This window comes from Capricornis sumatraensis, chromosome 4 (genome assembly GCF_032405125.1).
Source record: "Capricornis sumatraensis isolate serow.1 chromosome 4, serow.2, whole genome shotgun sequence".
Taxonomy (NCBI): Eukaryota; Metazoa; Chordata; class Mammalia; order Artiodactyla; family Bovidae; genus Capricornis; species Capricornis sumatraensis.
In genome coordinates, this window is record NC_091072.1 from 67,912,672 (window position 1) to 67,930,147 (window position 17,476).

Sequence of the window (17,476 nt, forward strand, 5' to 3'; positions counted from 1 at the left end):
TAATTGCCAACATCCACTGGATTATCCAAAAAGCAAGAGAGTTCCAGAAAAACATCTATTTCTGCTTTATTGACTAGGCCAAAGCCTTTGACTGTGTGGATCACAACAAACTGTGGAAAATTCTGAGAGATGGGAATACCAGGCCACCTGACCTGCCTCTTCAGAAATCTGTATGCAGGTCAGGAAGCAACAGTTAAAACTGGACATGGAACAACAGACTGGTTCCATATAGGAAAAGGAGTACGTCAAGGCTGTATATTGTTACCCTGCTTATTTTACTTATATGCAGAGCACATCATGAGATGCGCTGGGCTGGATGAAGTACAAGCTGGAATCAAGATTGCCGGGTGAAATATCAACAACCTCAGATATGCAGATGACACCACCCTTATGGCAGAAAGCAAAGAACTAAAGAGCCTCTTGATGAAAGTGAAAGAGGAGAGTGAAAAAGTTGGCTTAAAGCTCAACATTCAGAAAACTAAGATCATGGCATCTGGCCCCATCACTTCATGGCAAATAGATGGGGAAACAGTAGCTGACTTTATTTTGGGGGGCTCCAAAATCACTGCAGATGGTGACTGCAGCCATGAAATTAAAAGACACTTACTCCTTGGAAGGAAAGTTATGACCAACCTAGACAGCATATTAAAAAGCAGAGACATTACTTTGTCAATAAAGGTCCATCTAATCAAGGCTATGGCTTTTCCAGTAGTCATGTATAGATGTGATAATTGAACTATAAACAAAGCTGAGTGCCGAAGAATTGATGCTTTTGAACTGTGGTGTTGGAGAAGACTCCTCAGAGTCCCTTGGACTGCCTGGAGATCCAACCCGTCCATCCTAAAGGACATCAGTCCCGAATATTCATTGGAAGGATTGATGCTGAAGCTGAAACTCCAATACTTTAGCCACCTGATGGGTAGAACCGACTCACTGTAAAAGACCCTGTCGCTGGGAAAGATTGAAGTTCACTCCCTCAGATCCCAAGATCTCCATTCAGATGTGCTTTCTCAGTGAAGCCTCCATAACTGAATCTGCAAACACCTTTCCACCCTACCCCACACTCTCCCTCTAGCCCTGCTCCTTCTCACCCCCTACACAGTTTATCTCTAGGGCTCTAAACGTACTATATCTCTCTTATTTTGTTCGGAAGGGGGGGATTTGTGTTTGTTGCATTTACTTCTGAATCCTGAGCTTTGGAACAGTGCGCAGTACTATAGATGTTCCGTAACACTTGCTGAATTATGAATCTATTTAATGATACAAAGAACAAGGAATAAACCATCAGAAATTTCATCTTTAACATTAAAGCAGTTTTTATTCAAAGCAGGATGCACACAAGAAAAAGAATCCACTGAGGTACAAGGAGAAATAATCTATATTTATAAATATTTAGTCAGAAAAATGTTAATATTCAATACACAAACTGACAATAGTATGTATAGTTTTATATATTAGCTCATTATTGACCAGGGGATTTTTGCAGAAACTAATGCCCGTGACTGGCGATTTTTCTCTTGGCTGACCAAAAATTAATAATTTCACTAACAGTATGCAGGTTATTACATTCAATAGTTACAACTGACACAGCTGAAAAGTCTTACAGTTTTCATGAAATTCCTTCAGTCCACTCTTCTATATAAGCAAAAGCGCTCACTCCAGAGATGTGAGTTTCATTTTCACTTTCTGTATCAGAATCAATCACTAAGGTTTTCTTTTTGTTGGTCTAATATTCGTATCATCTTAATCAGAACTATATTCTGAAGACCGATCATCTTCTGAGACATTAGTATACATGTTGCTAGGCTGACAAGAGAACCATCTACATAAAATTCACTAGAAAACTCTTTACTCAAAATTTTGTGATGCATCATTTTTGAAAATTTTATGTTTATAATATATACACAAGGTTGGAACAAAAACCTAACAGAACAAAATGTGAATGATAACAACAACCACAAGTTGTATAATGAACTCTTGATCAAGTTTAAGCTCTAACAACTTCCCATGGTAATGTTAATTGCATCACCCTCTAAAAATGTACTGATGTATCTCCAGTCAATTACGCATTAGCAGTACATTTTCAGCGCTTTCCTGGTTGTTCAGTGGTAAAGAATCTACCTGCCAATGGAGGAGACGCAGAGTTCAGTCCCTGGGTTGGGAAGATTCCCTGGAGAAGGGAATGGCTTCAGTAGCCTTGCCTGCAGAATCCCATGGACATAAGAGCCTGGCCAGCTACAATCCACAGGGTCGCAGAAAGTCAGACACGACTGAGCAACTGAGTGCACAATACATTTTCAACATTTTGAATATGTACGTGTAGTCAAAAAGGCTTAGAACACTGCAGTATTTAAGCTTCTAGATATGAAAAACAATGAATGAGAATACTATACTGCTTTCACTTAAGAAAAATTACACACCTTACGCTACTTCATTCTACAGCCTGTAATGCATATACTAGAAAAGATTTCTCTGTTAGTACAGTTATATACTGAAATAGTCATAAGATGCAGGTATAAAATCAAATTCTTTTCCAAAACTCATAGCCATTTAGAGTAATGCTTCAAGACTAGCCTGCTTGATTTTAAGCATTCCAATGCCAGGGCAAATAAAAAACTGAAATGCTATAAACTACTTTCAGCAAAATATTCTTTAGATTTAAACAAAGTCAAACATTTTTGGAGCATTAAAAATCTCAAAAGGCAATAAAGAAGCCTCCCATCTTAGGAAGTCTTCCAAAATGTAACTAGAACAGGAGTCTGGTCTTCACTTTTAGGAGAAAAAGGAAAGCTATTAGGATGAATATTAGGCGTAAAGGAATGAGAAAAGTGGATGGTAAAATTCCTTGAATTTTGACTCCTCACCTCCATCTTCCTTTTGTTTTATCCCAATTCCTCATATTTTTAGAAGAGAGAGGCTGGAGGAAAAAAGCTGGGGTCCAAGAGTCCCAAAACACCACTCCCTGGTTACACAAAATAGTAGCAGCTCTATTCAAAGCTATAAAAAGCTGCCAGAAAAGCCTCCAAGATCACATCTGAAAATAGGTTCAAAATCACTCAGTACAATTATCACAGGCAGATGGAGCTTCACTTCCTCATCTTCAGTTCACCCTCAAAATCAGACACTCTTTCTTAAGAACATACATATTAAATGTATCATGTGACCTGATCATGTATCAGATTTAATCAGAACATATTCTAGAATAAGCTCTTGGGTATGCAAAACTTTTTGAAATAGTTTTTAATGTGCTCTCAAGTTCTGATAGATTTTGATATAATGAATACCCATGCATAATTATTTCACTACACAGCACTGATTTCCCAAACCCACAGCATAAATTATAGGAGGAAAAAAAGAATAAAACCCAAACCAAATGGAACAACTCTCCCCCCCCAACAGAAATTGTCGATTTTTTTTCCCTAAAAGGGAAAAAACTGGGTAGGAACTAAAATCCTTCTGCTACTACTCACACACAGTTAACTTGAGACACATCCTAGTTTTATACTATCCTTTGGCAGAAAGACAGCGAAGTATTCAAGTCTTAGAAACAACAGGTTCGAATTATTACTGCCTCACTTAACTACATTCCTGCAGAAATTCACACTGCTCTGAGCTTCAGCTTCCTCAGCTAGCTATATATAGTTAACATTACCTCTCATGTACAACATTGTAAAACGACTTGACAAATGAAGTCCCATAAGAAGGCCAGTCTGCACAGAACCAACTCAAAAATAATACAGGGTGAGAACAAAGCAAAGAAACAAGTCTCAAGATTTATTAAATAACAGTATTCATTTTTAAAGAAAACAGAGTAACTTTTAGTTGCATTTTGTGATCCTATCTGTTTAAAAGCAATCCTGGGACTGAATCTCAAGTATAACTCGAGTTAGACCATGCAACATAGGAAGTAATGTAGACTATGTTTAGAGAATCCACGCAAAATAGAAAGTAATATAGACTATGTTTAGAAAACTGGTTACTAAAAAATAGAAAGGGAAGTACATAAAAGCAGAATATGAATTTAAGTGGCAACAAGATTAGGTCTCAAGGAAAATATCTTATTTTACTGAAGCCATACAGCAGTTCATGCTACAAATACTTTCAAAGGAATTAAATAACATCAAATTGATCTGATTATCAATAGCTCATTGGGACTCCCAGAATGACACCACTGTAAATAATAACACTAAACTCCATTAATTAGGACTTCTTCTGTTTTTAGATTCAATAATAATGTGCGTACACTTCCCTGGTGGCTCAGCTGGTAAAGAATCTGCCTGCAATGCAAGAGACCTGGGTTTGATCCCTGGATTGGGAAGATTCCCTGGAGAAGGTAATAGCTACCCACTCCAGTATTCTGGCCTGGAAAATTCCATGGACAGAGGAGCCTGGCAGGCTACAGTCCATGGGGTTGCAGAGTTGGACACGACGGAGCAATTTTCACTTCACCATGAAATAGTGTAAGGTCTCACACACTCTACGGTAATGAATTATGTACAGTAAAATTTTAGATAACAGTATTTTTAGAAAGAGTGGTAATCTGCTTGTGTGAAAAGTTGCCCCATTTATTAACTATTCATATATACACCTCCTAATGGCTCAGACAGTAAAGAATCTGCCTGCAATGCGGGAGATCCGGGGTTCAATCCCTGGGTTGGGAAGATCCCCTGGAGAAGGGAATGGCAACCCACTCCAGTATTCTTGCCTGGAGAACCCAGTGGACAGAAGAGCCTGGCAGGCTACAGTCCACGGGTTGCAAAGAGTCCGACACAACTGAGAGACTAACACACTTCGCAAATAAACCCCCAACATGTTATACCTACAGCAACTGGATTTTTCCCCATTTAGAATATTCTCTGAAACACAGAACTGCAATTGTGAATCTTTTAACTCATCTAAGATCTAAGTATACTAAATAACTCATCAATTTCTTATCGTAAGTCATAAAATGAGAAATGCCTCAATGATGCCTACTCTGTCTACTGCAACCTGTCACTATATCTTTAAATGACTCTAAAATATTAATAGGGAATTCTTTGGGGAGATTATCAATAAAGCAAAGATCAATTTTTCATTATAAACACAACTGTAAATTACTTGAGGGCATCTGCAAGTTCACCCTTGACATTTAAGTGGGCATTTAAAAAACATAACCAATGTTTTTTGAGTATTATGCTCCTAACATTTTATCCATGAGCCCTATGATTTTTACCATGTGATTTTGCTTATTAACACAATAAATTTTAGAAACACGTATGTCTCATTACAGAAGTGACCATATGTATTCTAGCTGCCTTAGGAACAAAACCAAAGTTGTGCTCAACTTCCTCATTGTATTCCTTCCTTACAAATCATGCCAGGTAGAGGTACATCATGATAAAAATGGGTCAGTGAATGCTTTTCTCCACAGCAGTGCTGTTGACAAGAACTACAATATGAGCCACAGGTGTAATTTAAAATTTTCTAGTAGCCACATTAAAGAGTAATGTGGTAAAAAGAAAAACATAAAATTAATTTTAATGTTTTATTTCACCCAATATAGTCAAAATAGCATTTCAACATATAACCAATGTAAAACTTACTGACATAGTTTATAATCTTTTTTCATACTCAGTCTTCAAAATCCCGGTGTGGTTTATACTTAGAGCACATATCAATTTGAACTAGCCACCTTTCAACTACAATCTGCGCATGAAGCTAGTAGCTACCATACAGGACAGTGAAACAGAAGACAATCCTGTTATATAATAATTTTACTTACAGGTCATAAAGAATAACTTACTTTACTTCCTATAGTGAGCAAAATTTGGTAGAGAAACTTTAAAGTATCCCTGTGTGGGCTCAGTCGATCAGTCATGTCTGACTCTTCATGACCTCATGGACTGCAGCCCTCCAGGATCCTCTGTCCATGGCAATTCTCTAGGCAAGAATACTGGAGTGGGTTCCCATGCCCTCCTCCAGGGGATCTTCCCAACCCAGGGATCAAACCCAGGTCTCCCACATTGAAGGTGGATTCTTTAGCGTCTAAGCCACTACGGAAGCCCTATTTTCTGCTCAGAAAATTCTTCACAAACAAGTAATGTCAGGGTAATTCCTTGGTGCTGCAGTGGTTAACACTGGGTGCTTTTACTCCAAAGGGCAGAGGTTCAATCCCTGGTCAGGGAACTAGGATCCCACAAGCCAGAGGGTACAGACAACAACAACAACAACGAAAAACACAAAAAAGAGTAAAGTCACAACATCTGAATCACTAGAGACAGGAATGTGTGTTACTGTATTTGAAAATGATGACTTATAGCAATTAAAAAACACTGCATGGAGAAAAATTGATTCAAACAAGGCAAATTCATGATGAAACAGGTTAATCAGTGAGAAATAATTTTAATTTTTATGGCTCACACTACCCCCTAGTGGGTATAAGACATAATCTACTTTCAATTCCTTTTCCTTGGTAAATGAAAAATCTGATGATCATAAAAATTAATCATGTTATCCTAACTCATCGTTTTTTAAAAATGGCTTATTCTAAACTTAGATGAGAATGATGATTCTCAAGGCACACCCTCCTCTTCCTCCTTTTTCTCCCTTTTTCTACTCCCACATACTTATTTTTAGGTGATATATTCAGAAAAGGAAAAATGGAGGTTACTGTTTCAAAGGCTCTGGATACTAAGGACTAAATCTTAGATCTTAGACCAAGGTATCACACTTTGTTGAAAAACTTTATTTCCCATCAGACTGCTAAGTAAGTGTTAGGAAAGTAATACCTATTCTACTTGGAGTAATACCCAAGAGATAGGATGGGATGAGGTGCACAAGAAATCTGTTTTATTTTTTCTCCTCTACCCAAGACCAGATCGAGACTTTGGTGTTAAGTTCAGTGAAAAGGAATGGAGACTTAGGAGCCAAAGAAGGACTTTTCAAAGGCTAAGTACATCTGATCAACTTATTCCTCAGGTATGAATTAGTCTGGAAGCATCTGCCCTGTACTCCCAGTTTCCTGTGCATTAATTATCTCCACTCCTCTTATTATAACTAGCACAATCATTTGGTTAACTTGTTGGACCCTACACTATCTGAAGATGGGCATTCCAGCTAGCAAATGGTAGTTTTAAGTGCTAAACACAGGTTTCTTCCAGGAATAAAAGCAGGCACACTCAGGTTCCACACAGAGCTGATGAGAAGGATTACCATACCTGCTGTGTTAGTAACTTCCACCCCAGGAATGGCATGTACGATTTATTCCAATCACTGACAGTGGACAAAAATCTGAAAATTCTTACTAACAAACTGTGCATCCAACAAAGAAAAGTGTTAGGCTGAATTCCTTGATTTCCTTGTCTGCTGTCCCCCAGCTCTTCTGCCCCACTAAATGCATGAGGACACGCTGCAGTCTGTTTCTTATACTCCCCCATCACTAGTCAGTGAATTCCATAAGGTCAGGGACTCTACTCAATTATCAAGCAAAGTCCCTGATTCACAGAGCATATAAAAGTTCAAGTAATAAAACAAACTAGGTCAAATACTGATGTTTGAAATGTATCATTAACTCATTTAATCCTCAGACCCATTCCACACATGAGGAAAATGATGAACTAAGAGTGACCACTTAACAGGGACTTCCCTGGTGGTCCAGTGGCTAAAAGACTCTGAGCTCCCAAAGTGGGGGTCCTGGGGTTCGATCTCTGCTCACATCATGCAGATCTGATATCTCTGCTCAGATCAGATCTCTGTTTGATCATGCACACAGCAACAAAGATTTCCCTCTCTGCAACTAAGACCTGGAACAGCCAAAGTAAAATTTAAAAAGGAAAAGAGTAACCATTACAGTATAACAACAGTAAATCTCAAATGTTTGCCATGATGATAAAATAGCACAGAAGTTAAGGAAAGGTTTCATGGTCATGTAGAAGTGCTTCATGGAAAAGGAAAATTAAACCATGTCACCTTTATTTTCCTTTTGGGTCTGTCAACTGAAAAAGTATATAGTCTTATTAAAACAAATAAGGCAGGAAAAATATGCGATATTTGATTTAAAAATTGGCATATATAATTCTGGCTTCCCTGATAGCTCAGTTGGTAAAGAATCCGCCTGCAAGACAGGAGACCCCGGTTCAATTCCTAGGTTGGGAAGATCCGCTGGAGAAGAGATAGGCTACCCACTCCAGTATTCTCTGGAATCCACCTGCAGTGTGGGAGGCTGGGTTTGATCCCTGGGTTGGGAAGACCCCTTGGAGAGGGAGAGGCATACATAATTTTGACCTCAAACTATCTGTTCTATGGTAAGCCATTTTCTCTCTCATATTGCACAGATCATTGTGCTCTGAAATGTTCTTGTGACTCTGAAATACAAACTTACTAACAAATGTATTAATTCCTTATTTTGCTCATAGTATTACTGTATCAACTAACTCTGAGTAAGAGAGTCCGTTGCCCCCTCCCACCCCAGGAATTTATTTCAACATGAGTGTAAAGCATACACTGTTCTTGACTTAAAATTTCATAAAATATACATAGAAGTTAGTCTTTTAAAAGATGCATTTTAGAGTGAGAATATCAAGGACTTGAAGCAGGTAAAGGTTTGAGTTAGAGACACTGTATGGACAACAGGACTACATCAGGGCATATTTTTTCTCGGCTATTTCTAAAGACACTTTACATGTTTTCTGGAAACTTTACATCTCCATCTTTTTTTTCCTTCGTTTTTTCCATAAGATTTGTAAATATTGACATCACAGTTAAAGACAATATCAACTACTCCTTCATATAACACTCATGAAATTCTTGGTGGTAAAAATGTCCTTTGAATACCCAGCACTGTAATTAGACATGAGTAGACTCACAGAAGCTATTTCTCCATTTCTCCTGATTTCTTGTTTGATGGATGCCGTAAAACTTCATGGCCTGAACTGACTGTAGCACAAAAAATGAAAATAAGCCTTTAATGATTTGAGTAACGTAACTGTCTTAATGAATTCTGTCTTCGGAATGGTATCTTAGAACTCTGAATGAAGGGAGGACTGAAAAACAGTAAAACTTCATCACTGGGATTGCTATTGCACCAAGGTACTTAAGGCACCGTTAATAAACTTATGCAAACAAAAAAGAAAACTCGCATATTTAAGATTCTGTGAGGGGACCTGTAAGGGTGTCTTCTGAATTCATACTGAACAGAAATAGGGGAAATTTTTGAATGCCTGTTCCTGTATGGTGAACACTAATTATGAGCGATGGTACACCAGCAAAAACCAGTGAACCTGTAACATTTTAAAAAATTCAGCTAAGTTAACAATGATCTAGACTATGGGTTTCTTACTTCAAGCTTTAACTCATTGTTTGAAGTTGGAAATTCATTTTAAGGCCTGTATGTGTAAGCTTAGCCATGTATCTATAAATTGGTCCACTATTAAGCAATGATAAAAATTCCCCATTTGTTCACAACTTCCCCTCCTCCTCCTTAGTGCAATGTTCAGATTGAGAGCTTGAGAAGAATGCAAAAATCTGAAGTAACTGTTTTAGGAAAAAAAAAAAAACTTATCTATGGTCACACATAGGCCTGCCTGGCACCATAAGGCAAAAGGAGATTCACAGCAGACATTCTTCATTCCTTTACCCGACAGCAATGTCATTCCTTTACCCAACAGCTAGAACACCCATGTATTTGGAGATTACACTCCCCAACCTTCATAGATCCTCACCTGCCTCAACAGAAGCTTTAGTCTTATTTCCTAACTCTCCTGCAATCCAGCATGTGAGACCTAGGCTCATTCAAAACCTGTGTTCAGAAACTAAAGATACGAAATAAGGATGCCTTCTGGAATGAACAGCAGGAGTTACCAATAGACAGCCAAGGGGAGCATCAGCAATCACACCGCAGTGTGCGATGCATACAGTGTCCGCAGTGAAGTCGGTGACGTTGAGTCCCAGCCATGTTCCTAGCTGCCTCTCCCTCTGGCGGTCCTGAAGACTGTGTTATTTATATCATAACCCAGTAAATACTACTGCGGATTAAAAGAGCCAAAGCTGGCTTTCACTGCTTGCTAAAAATAAAGTCTGAATTAGAAAAGAAAGTGGAGGTTAAGAGCTAATGGCCTGGGGGGGATGAAGAGGTTAAGAAGTAGCTATCTCTGTGAATTAAGCGGGGTCAGAGGAGGAGAGCAATGAAGCTGGCTAATCTCTTTATCAAAGAACTACCAAGTTTAAGGGCCTTTAAAGATGGAGCTAACTTCACATTAGACAGCTAACTTCAACTAGGCAGCCTAGTGTGCCTACTAGGGAAAAAACTTTAGAGCTAAGAATCTGAATTTAATTCCAGTTCTAATTGTATAAAACCATACAAATTCATTTACCTCCTCCACCTACTAAAATGTGGTCCCTTAGACATTTCAAAGGTTCTCTCTAACACTAAACTTGGCTGAACATTTTATTACTGAGATGGGTTAAATCTTACTGCTGGATGTTTCCTTCTACTGGAAAGTCCCCTTCTGTAATATTCTTTAACCTTGTAATCACTGTTCAATACTCAATATTTCATCATTTCCTCTTTCCTGTTGAGAAAAGGGATATTATGCATATAGTATTATATGCCCAGCATCTATGCCAATGCTTAAATATCTAAATAAGGAAGAAATTTGTTGCTCATGGTACCTGCTTTCCCCCCAAGATTATTTCACCTGCTCATTAAAAGAAAAAAAAGAAAGAAATCTTAAAATTGCCATACTCCTAATAACCAAAATCTGGTTAACATTCCAGCACATATTTGTTCTGATAAAGACAAAAGTCCTTAGAAACGGTTAAATACGTTTACACTTTTTCATTTATTATGTCACTGCATGGTGCTTTCCTGGTTGCTTTGTAGATAATAAATATTCTTTGCAAACCAAATGACACAAACAGGCACTTCTCCTGGCTGGCCTACCAGCTAGCAGCTACACCTCTACAACTACTATACATCATCTATTCAATTCTTTTCCTTGATTACCAGTTACTTCGAGTTTCAAACATGGCAATCCCAGGAAAATTCAGGTGCTAAAAGCTTGAGGACTCCACTAATAGGAAAGGCCTCTGTTGATATTAACAGACAAGATGACAGATGGAGGGAGAGCAGCTGAAATTTTCAGCGAGGCAAACAAAAACAAGCTGCAGTTGCTCCAGGTTTGCCCTCTCAATCCAACTGTCTCACTGGCACAGTTTTGTCTGAAATCCAAACCACCAGAAAGGAAAAATTAAGTTTTTTTCACACTGCGCATGCAGTGTGTGATAAATGAGGAAACAATCAGATATTAAGAGTTCTGCCTCCCCCGAATAAGCATCCTTTAACAAGTTGTGCCACACTGCACAACTCCAAGAACATGCCGCTCAGCTGGCAGGAGTGGCACCCCATGAAGTTACGCAGCACAAGATCCTAAACACTTTGGGTTACAGAATAAAACTTCAGTTTAGCATTTGTAAAAATAGTTTAGCACTGTCTAACACATGCAAAATTAACTCTTCTTCTCTCTCTCTCTCTCTCTCTATATATATATATATATAATATATATAATTCTAATAAAATCAAAATATATGATTATCCCAAACATCCCATTTTCCTACCAACTGTTGACAAATGAAGATTTGCTCTACTTTAAAAATCTATGCCCCACTTCAGAAAGCTATGTTTAATACCATCTATTTTGTTGAACATGAAATGACAATCATAGCTTTCCCACACAAAAGATGTTCATTCTTTTTAGACTTACAGAGAGGCAGTATCTTTGCAAAATCAGAAAACAGTAATCTGCAATATTAAATAAGGCTCAGAATTACATTAGGCTGTTTTCTGCACTCTAACCCTCCCCACCACCCTAGACCAGGATTAGTATATTTAAGCAGATAAAAAAGCAGAGGTCAAGTGAGGATGTCCAAGCTAGTATCTGGCAGGGCTACAGATCAAGTGCAGAGAGCCTGGCCCCAGACTCTATACACCTACCACACGTCTCCACATAGACAAAATCCTTTAGCTCCTGAGAATTAGGAAGTAGATCTAAGCCATAAGACATTATTCTGCCCACAAAGCAGCATTCCTACCATTTTGAAAGTCAATTGTCACGTAACAGGTAAGCAACTGACTAAATGCTACTTAATATTGCTGCAAAGCAGGGGTGCGCCTCCTCCAGAAGGGCGTCCCTGACATGCTCTGCCACCCCACTGTTGGTCTCCAAGCCACACCAGCTCCTACAGATCAAGGCCCAGGTCTAAGGCTTACAGGCTTCCCAGGTGAAGCTAGCGGTAAAGAACCTGCCTGCCAATGCAGGAGACATAGGAGACGCAGGTTCAACCCCCACCTTGATAAGATTCCCTGGAGGAGAGCATGGCAACCCACTCCAGTATTCTTGCCTGGAGAATCCCTTGGACAGAGAGGCCTGGTGGGCTACGGTCCATAGGGTCACAAAAAGTCGAACATGACTGAAGCGACTGAGCAGGAACGCACTAAAGTTTACAGTCCCAAGGCTGAGCACCACAGTGTCTCACATTCCAAATGAATGAACAGATTGAACTTTCAAAAATGGTAGGCTCAAGGCTTTAACGAGCCAGACAGTGGCTGTACACAGCTGGAGTACGCAGAAAGGAGACTGTTTAAAACTTCAAACCCAATCTTCACACACTATCTTCAAACTTCTGCTAAGAAGTCCTGCCTTGATACCCTCTGTACAGGTTGTGTACTTAAAAGGACCAAATACTAAGCACCGGAGGAAGCAGGCTTTAGTTTCTCTTGTCCCTTTAGCAACCATGAGGCTCCAATGGTTATGTTCCTCAACTTTAATAATGATAATTTGCTCAATACTAACTGGCTGACATATTAAAGATTCCATCCTCTACCTCAAGATTTTTGGCAGAATTTGAAATAAAATTGCTCAAGAAACCAAATTAACATGAAGTTAAAGATTTCAATATTTCACAGATTATCAATTTGGTTGTAAGTTAAATAATCTTAAGAGATCCAACTGGAGTATAACTCAGTACATGTACTTTTTTTTAATTCTTCTGTGATTTCAGATTTTATTTTGTCCTGTGCTATTTAGCCAGAGGAGAAATGACTACAACAACTCAGATTTTAACACAACTGGACTGCAAGGAGATCCAACCAGTCCATTCTGAAGGAGATCAACCCTGGGATTTCTTTGGAAGGAATGATGCTAAAGCTGAAACTCCAGTACTCTTGCCATCTCATGCGAAGAGTTGACTCACTGGAAAAGACTCTGATGCTGGGAGGGATTGGGGGCAGGAGGAGAAGGGGATGACCGAGGATGAGATGGCTGGATGGCATCACTGACTCGATGGACGAGTCTGAGTGAACTCTGGGAGTTGGTGATGGACAGGGAGGCCTGGTATGCTGTGATTCATGGGGTCGCAAAGAGTCAGACACGACTGAGCGACTGAACTGAACTGAACTGAGCTGAAAGAGGCACAAATATACACACTAAGGCTGAAGTATTATTTGATAGAACACCTGTGTACAGTAATACTGGGTCAAATTCATCCACTTCATCCAGGAAGCCTGAGTCTCTAAAACAATGTGATCAAACATTTAAAGAATATAAATGCTGGAATGAGGGCCTGCTGGCAACGTGAGCTAATATATTATGTAGAAATATATCTGAACCAAAAAAATGTTACAAAATCATAAAATAACTGATTTAAATTGTCCAAGTAAACAACGGCTTCTCTGAGAAAAGGAGTTTGCTGACTGGGACACAGAGGTTGTGGACACTTTTCAAGGAATACCCCTTTGTTGAATTTTGTAACGTGCAAGTACTACTTATCAAAAACAAAAAACAAGAAAACTAAATAAAATCACCTAGAGAAACTGAATGTGCATTTTGAATAACCCTATTTTCAAAGTAATAATGTCTCATCAAGACAATCTTTAATTAAAATTCAGAACAAAGATTAACTCACAGCAAAGCCTATGGGGAAAAAGATGCCGTAAATCACAGTGCAGAAAAATATTCCTGCCATATAAACTGAAAACATACTTCAGAACAGTATGATCTTTCAATTAAGTGTTCTGCTGGGGTGATGGAATGTTCTAAATCTTAACTTAGACGGCGGTTTCATAGCTGTACACATTTGTCAAAACTCAAGCTGTACACTTAAAATGAGTGCATGTAATTGTATGTAAATTTAAAGTTGATTTAAAAGAAAAAAGTATAGTATGTGTCATGAGCTTACTGAGGGAAGGAAACGGGTCTTAATTTAGGGAAACAGGGTTCTTTATTCTAAGCCTGAGTAAGTAATTGCTAGGATTTGGGGGCAGGAGCAACACAATTTGACCAGACATGAGAGAATCTAAGCAGTGGAGCAGTGCAAGAGAAATGAGAAAAGAGGGGAAAAACCAAGAGCCAACAAGGTGGGGCACACCATTTGCTGCTAAACTCCTAACTCAATAAAAATCACTAAACATGCAAAATGCTTGCAACTAAAAGACCTTGTCTGGGTTATAGCACGTACAATGCCAGAACCACATACACAAAAGGAAACCTCAAGACCTTAAACTACTAATAAATGGCCAAACTTTGGGCAGGAAATTGAACTTTCAGAGTCTAAAGAACTGGATAGCTAGATGCATTTAGTTAGAACTCTAAGGTGCAGGAATTGACAACTGATTGATCCTTAAAATTGACCTGGATATTCACATACTATACAGTTTCATGTAATCCTCAGAAAAGTGCACAGAAACCTATCAAGTGGCAGAACGCAGACCAAAAGGCCACTCTATAGTCAAGAGCTCTTTTCATACATCACAGTTAAGAGTCTGGAATCCTCAGCATCCAGCAGAGCTTCACACCTCTGCATTCACGTTAGGTGAATCAACATGTCTCTTAATTTGCTCTGGTAGTGTACGAAGCAGTGTCTTTAAGGCTGACGTAGGGCCATCAAGGACAGGCGACCTTGTCTCCCTTGGCATACTCTCTCTCTAATCCCCACTTGAAGGGATGCAGTTCTGTCTTTCCTGAGATTTGAGGGCTGACTGAACAAAGTGGGGGATTTAAAGATATGGAACAAAGAGTACATAATGCTTTCAAAAAAAACGACAATCAAAAGAAATACACACACATTTTAAAAACCTGAATAAATTCCTAACTCTGTAGGACTCAAGTCAAGCCAAATATCGCCACATCTCAGGGGATTCCTGCTCTTCTCTATCAAGGGCCGGACCAGAAAGTCAGACAGTTTCTGTCTTTAAAACCTCTACACTGGGAAATTTTTATCTGTGCCAGATTAAATATTGTTCAACTGAAATAAATTCTGTACTTATGACTCTGGGGGTGGAACTTTGCAAACCATATTTCTGCTCTTCCAGGGCTCACTGTTAACCTCTGTACACAGGTGGTTGCTTAAGCTGCAAGGATGGACTTGCTTCTTCAGGCTTCTAGCCCACCCGAAGTGCCTGTCAGCACTACCCAATCAATATCCCAGCTGCACATTCATCTAACAGCAGCTTACTCCACACCAAGAACCAGTTTGGGTTTTTTTTTGTGGAAATATGAAACATTTATTTTAGATATCAGACAAGAACAGAGCTAAGTAATCCAGTTTTACTGCAGCATTATAAAAACCGTCCCTTCACCACAGTGTAAGGTTTAAATCCATGTGCACAAGAGGACCTGTGATATAAAATGCAGGAAGACAGCTGCTGCCCTGCCAAGCGCTTCCAGTCCCTCCCCAGGCCCTGCTGCAATACTGGTGGTCCCAAGAGTTACAGAAGCAAATCATTTAAAATGGTAACAACAAAGCAATTAAAAAGACAAATCAAAATGCCTCAGTAACTGTATGTCCAACTCAAACTTTATCTATTTAAATGTTGTATTAGCTTCCCACTAACAAATCTTTATTTCACTCAAACTTGGAACAATAAATCTTCCACACTGATGTATCTTCCTTGCCTAATCAATTCAGAGGAAAAAATCAATATGATTAGTAAAGAAAAATGTAGGGAGTTAATACACCTTTTTAATTTTAAATATTTTTAAGGTTTAAAAATTGCTTCAAGTTTTTAATTTCTGGTCGGAAAACATTATCTGAATGAACACCTTAACGGCAAACCGCTGTAAAATGTTTTCAGCTGCATTTGGGGCAAAGGGGAAGGGATTACCTTCAAAGCACCCCAGCTTTCTTTATGAGAAGGTCAGTGGTACACTGGTTTGTATCACTGCAACATCCATGAGGTGATCTAAGTTGCTTTTCCTCCAGCAGGGCTTTATGTCAGAAGGGCATTATGCTTGATCTCCAACTTTAGCCAACAATTTACTGATGAGATTCCTAACCTTTGGGTTGCTCTGATATTTTGACATCTTTGCCAGGTTCTGGGTCACATCCTGGAAGGCCACCATAACTTCTGGATCCTGCATGCCTGCAATGCAGGACCTCTGGATCACTACGAATTTCATTGAGCCTAGGCTTTCCCAGCATTCCAGGCATGCCCCCTCCCATTCCAGGCATTTCTCTGGGAAAATTACCAAGCATTCCCCCAGGAAAGCCACCTGGAAAACAGCCATACTGAGAACCTGACTGTCATCTGGCTTCTTCCTCCCTCTGGGCTCTCCCATGTTCTTCCCGAGCCTTCTTAACCCTTTCTACTCTTTCTCTGATCCTGGGCTCTTAACGTTTTCACTCACACTTTCTCCGATGTTCAGCAATTTTCTGGGCCCTTGGCTGAACTTCCTTCAGCACTGCACTAGCATCTTCATCATAATCCAGCTTACAGGCAAGGGCAAGATCATGGGCAGCCTCTTCCCAACGGCCCAGAAGTCTGTGTGCTTTTCCCCTGCCACTTACTTGTATGGCTGAGCTGAACCAGGATTTATTTCAATAGCTGTCACAGTCTCAGATGGCAGCATTTGACTTCTGTAATTTGATGAAGACACTGGCTCTCTTGGCATACAAAACTGCCAAACGAGGCTTTAGCTCGATGGCATCTGTGAACAAGTCAATGGCTTTCTGGAGTTCACCATCACTTAGGGCATCAATGGCAGCCACTTTTTTATCATTTGCCTGATCCATCATCTCCTCAGTTATCTCTACATTCTCATCTCCCATTTCCTGAGAGGCATCAGCGTCTGGTTCAATCACCTTCACTGTCAATTTCTAGATCACTTTCCTCACTTGATGGGTTTGTCTTTTCGTTTTCCTCCGCCTTCTCAGTATCTGTTTTTTCTTCCTTGGTATTTTCTTCCGATTTAGTTTTATGAGCAGCAGGTAGTATTTTACCCCCAATGCTCTCCACCTACTCCCCCAGGACGCACATTTTCTCAGTGTGCAGATCACTCTGGTCCTGCTTACATATTTTCATGACGGCTCGAAGCTCGCTCACTTTGCGCGGGTCCATGGTCTAGAGGCGGCTGGTGTGGCCCGATTCCAGGCGTGGGCAGTGTGATCACATAAAGCTTCCGTGAGGCAGAACAGACTAGAACCTTCCTGGCCACTGGCTCCGCCA

General features: G+C 39.5%; 1 protein-coding gene and 1 pseudogene across 1 annotated transcript in view; both read right to left on the reverse strand.

The window, feature by feature from the left end:
• The window catches only part of UBE2N (ubiquitin conjugating enzyme E2 N), a 39,871-nt gene that overhangs the window by 6,972 nt on the left and 15,423 nt on the right, over positions 1-17,476 (reverse strand). The window lies entirely within an intron of this gene.
• LOC138077642 (hsc70-interacting protein pseudogene) lies at positions 16,257-17,368 on the reverse strand (annotated as a pseudogene).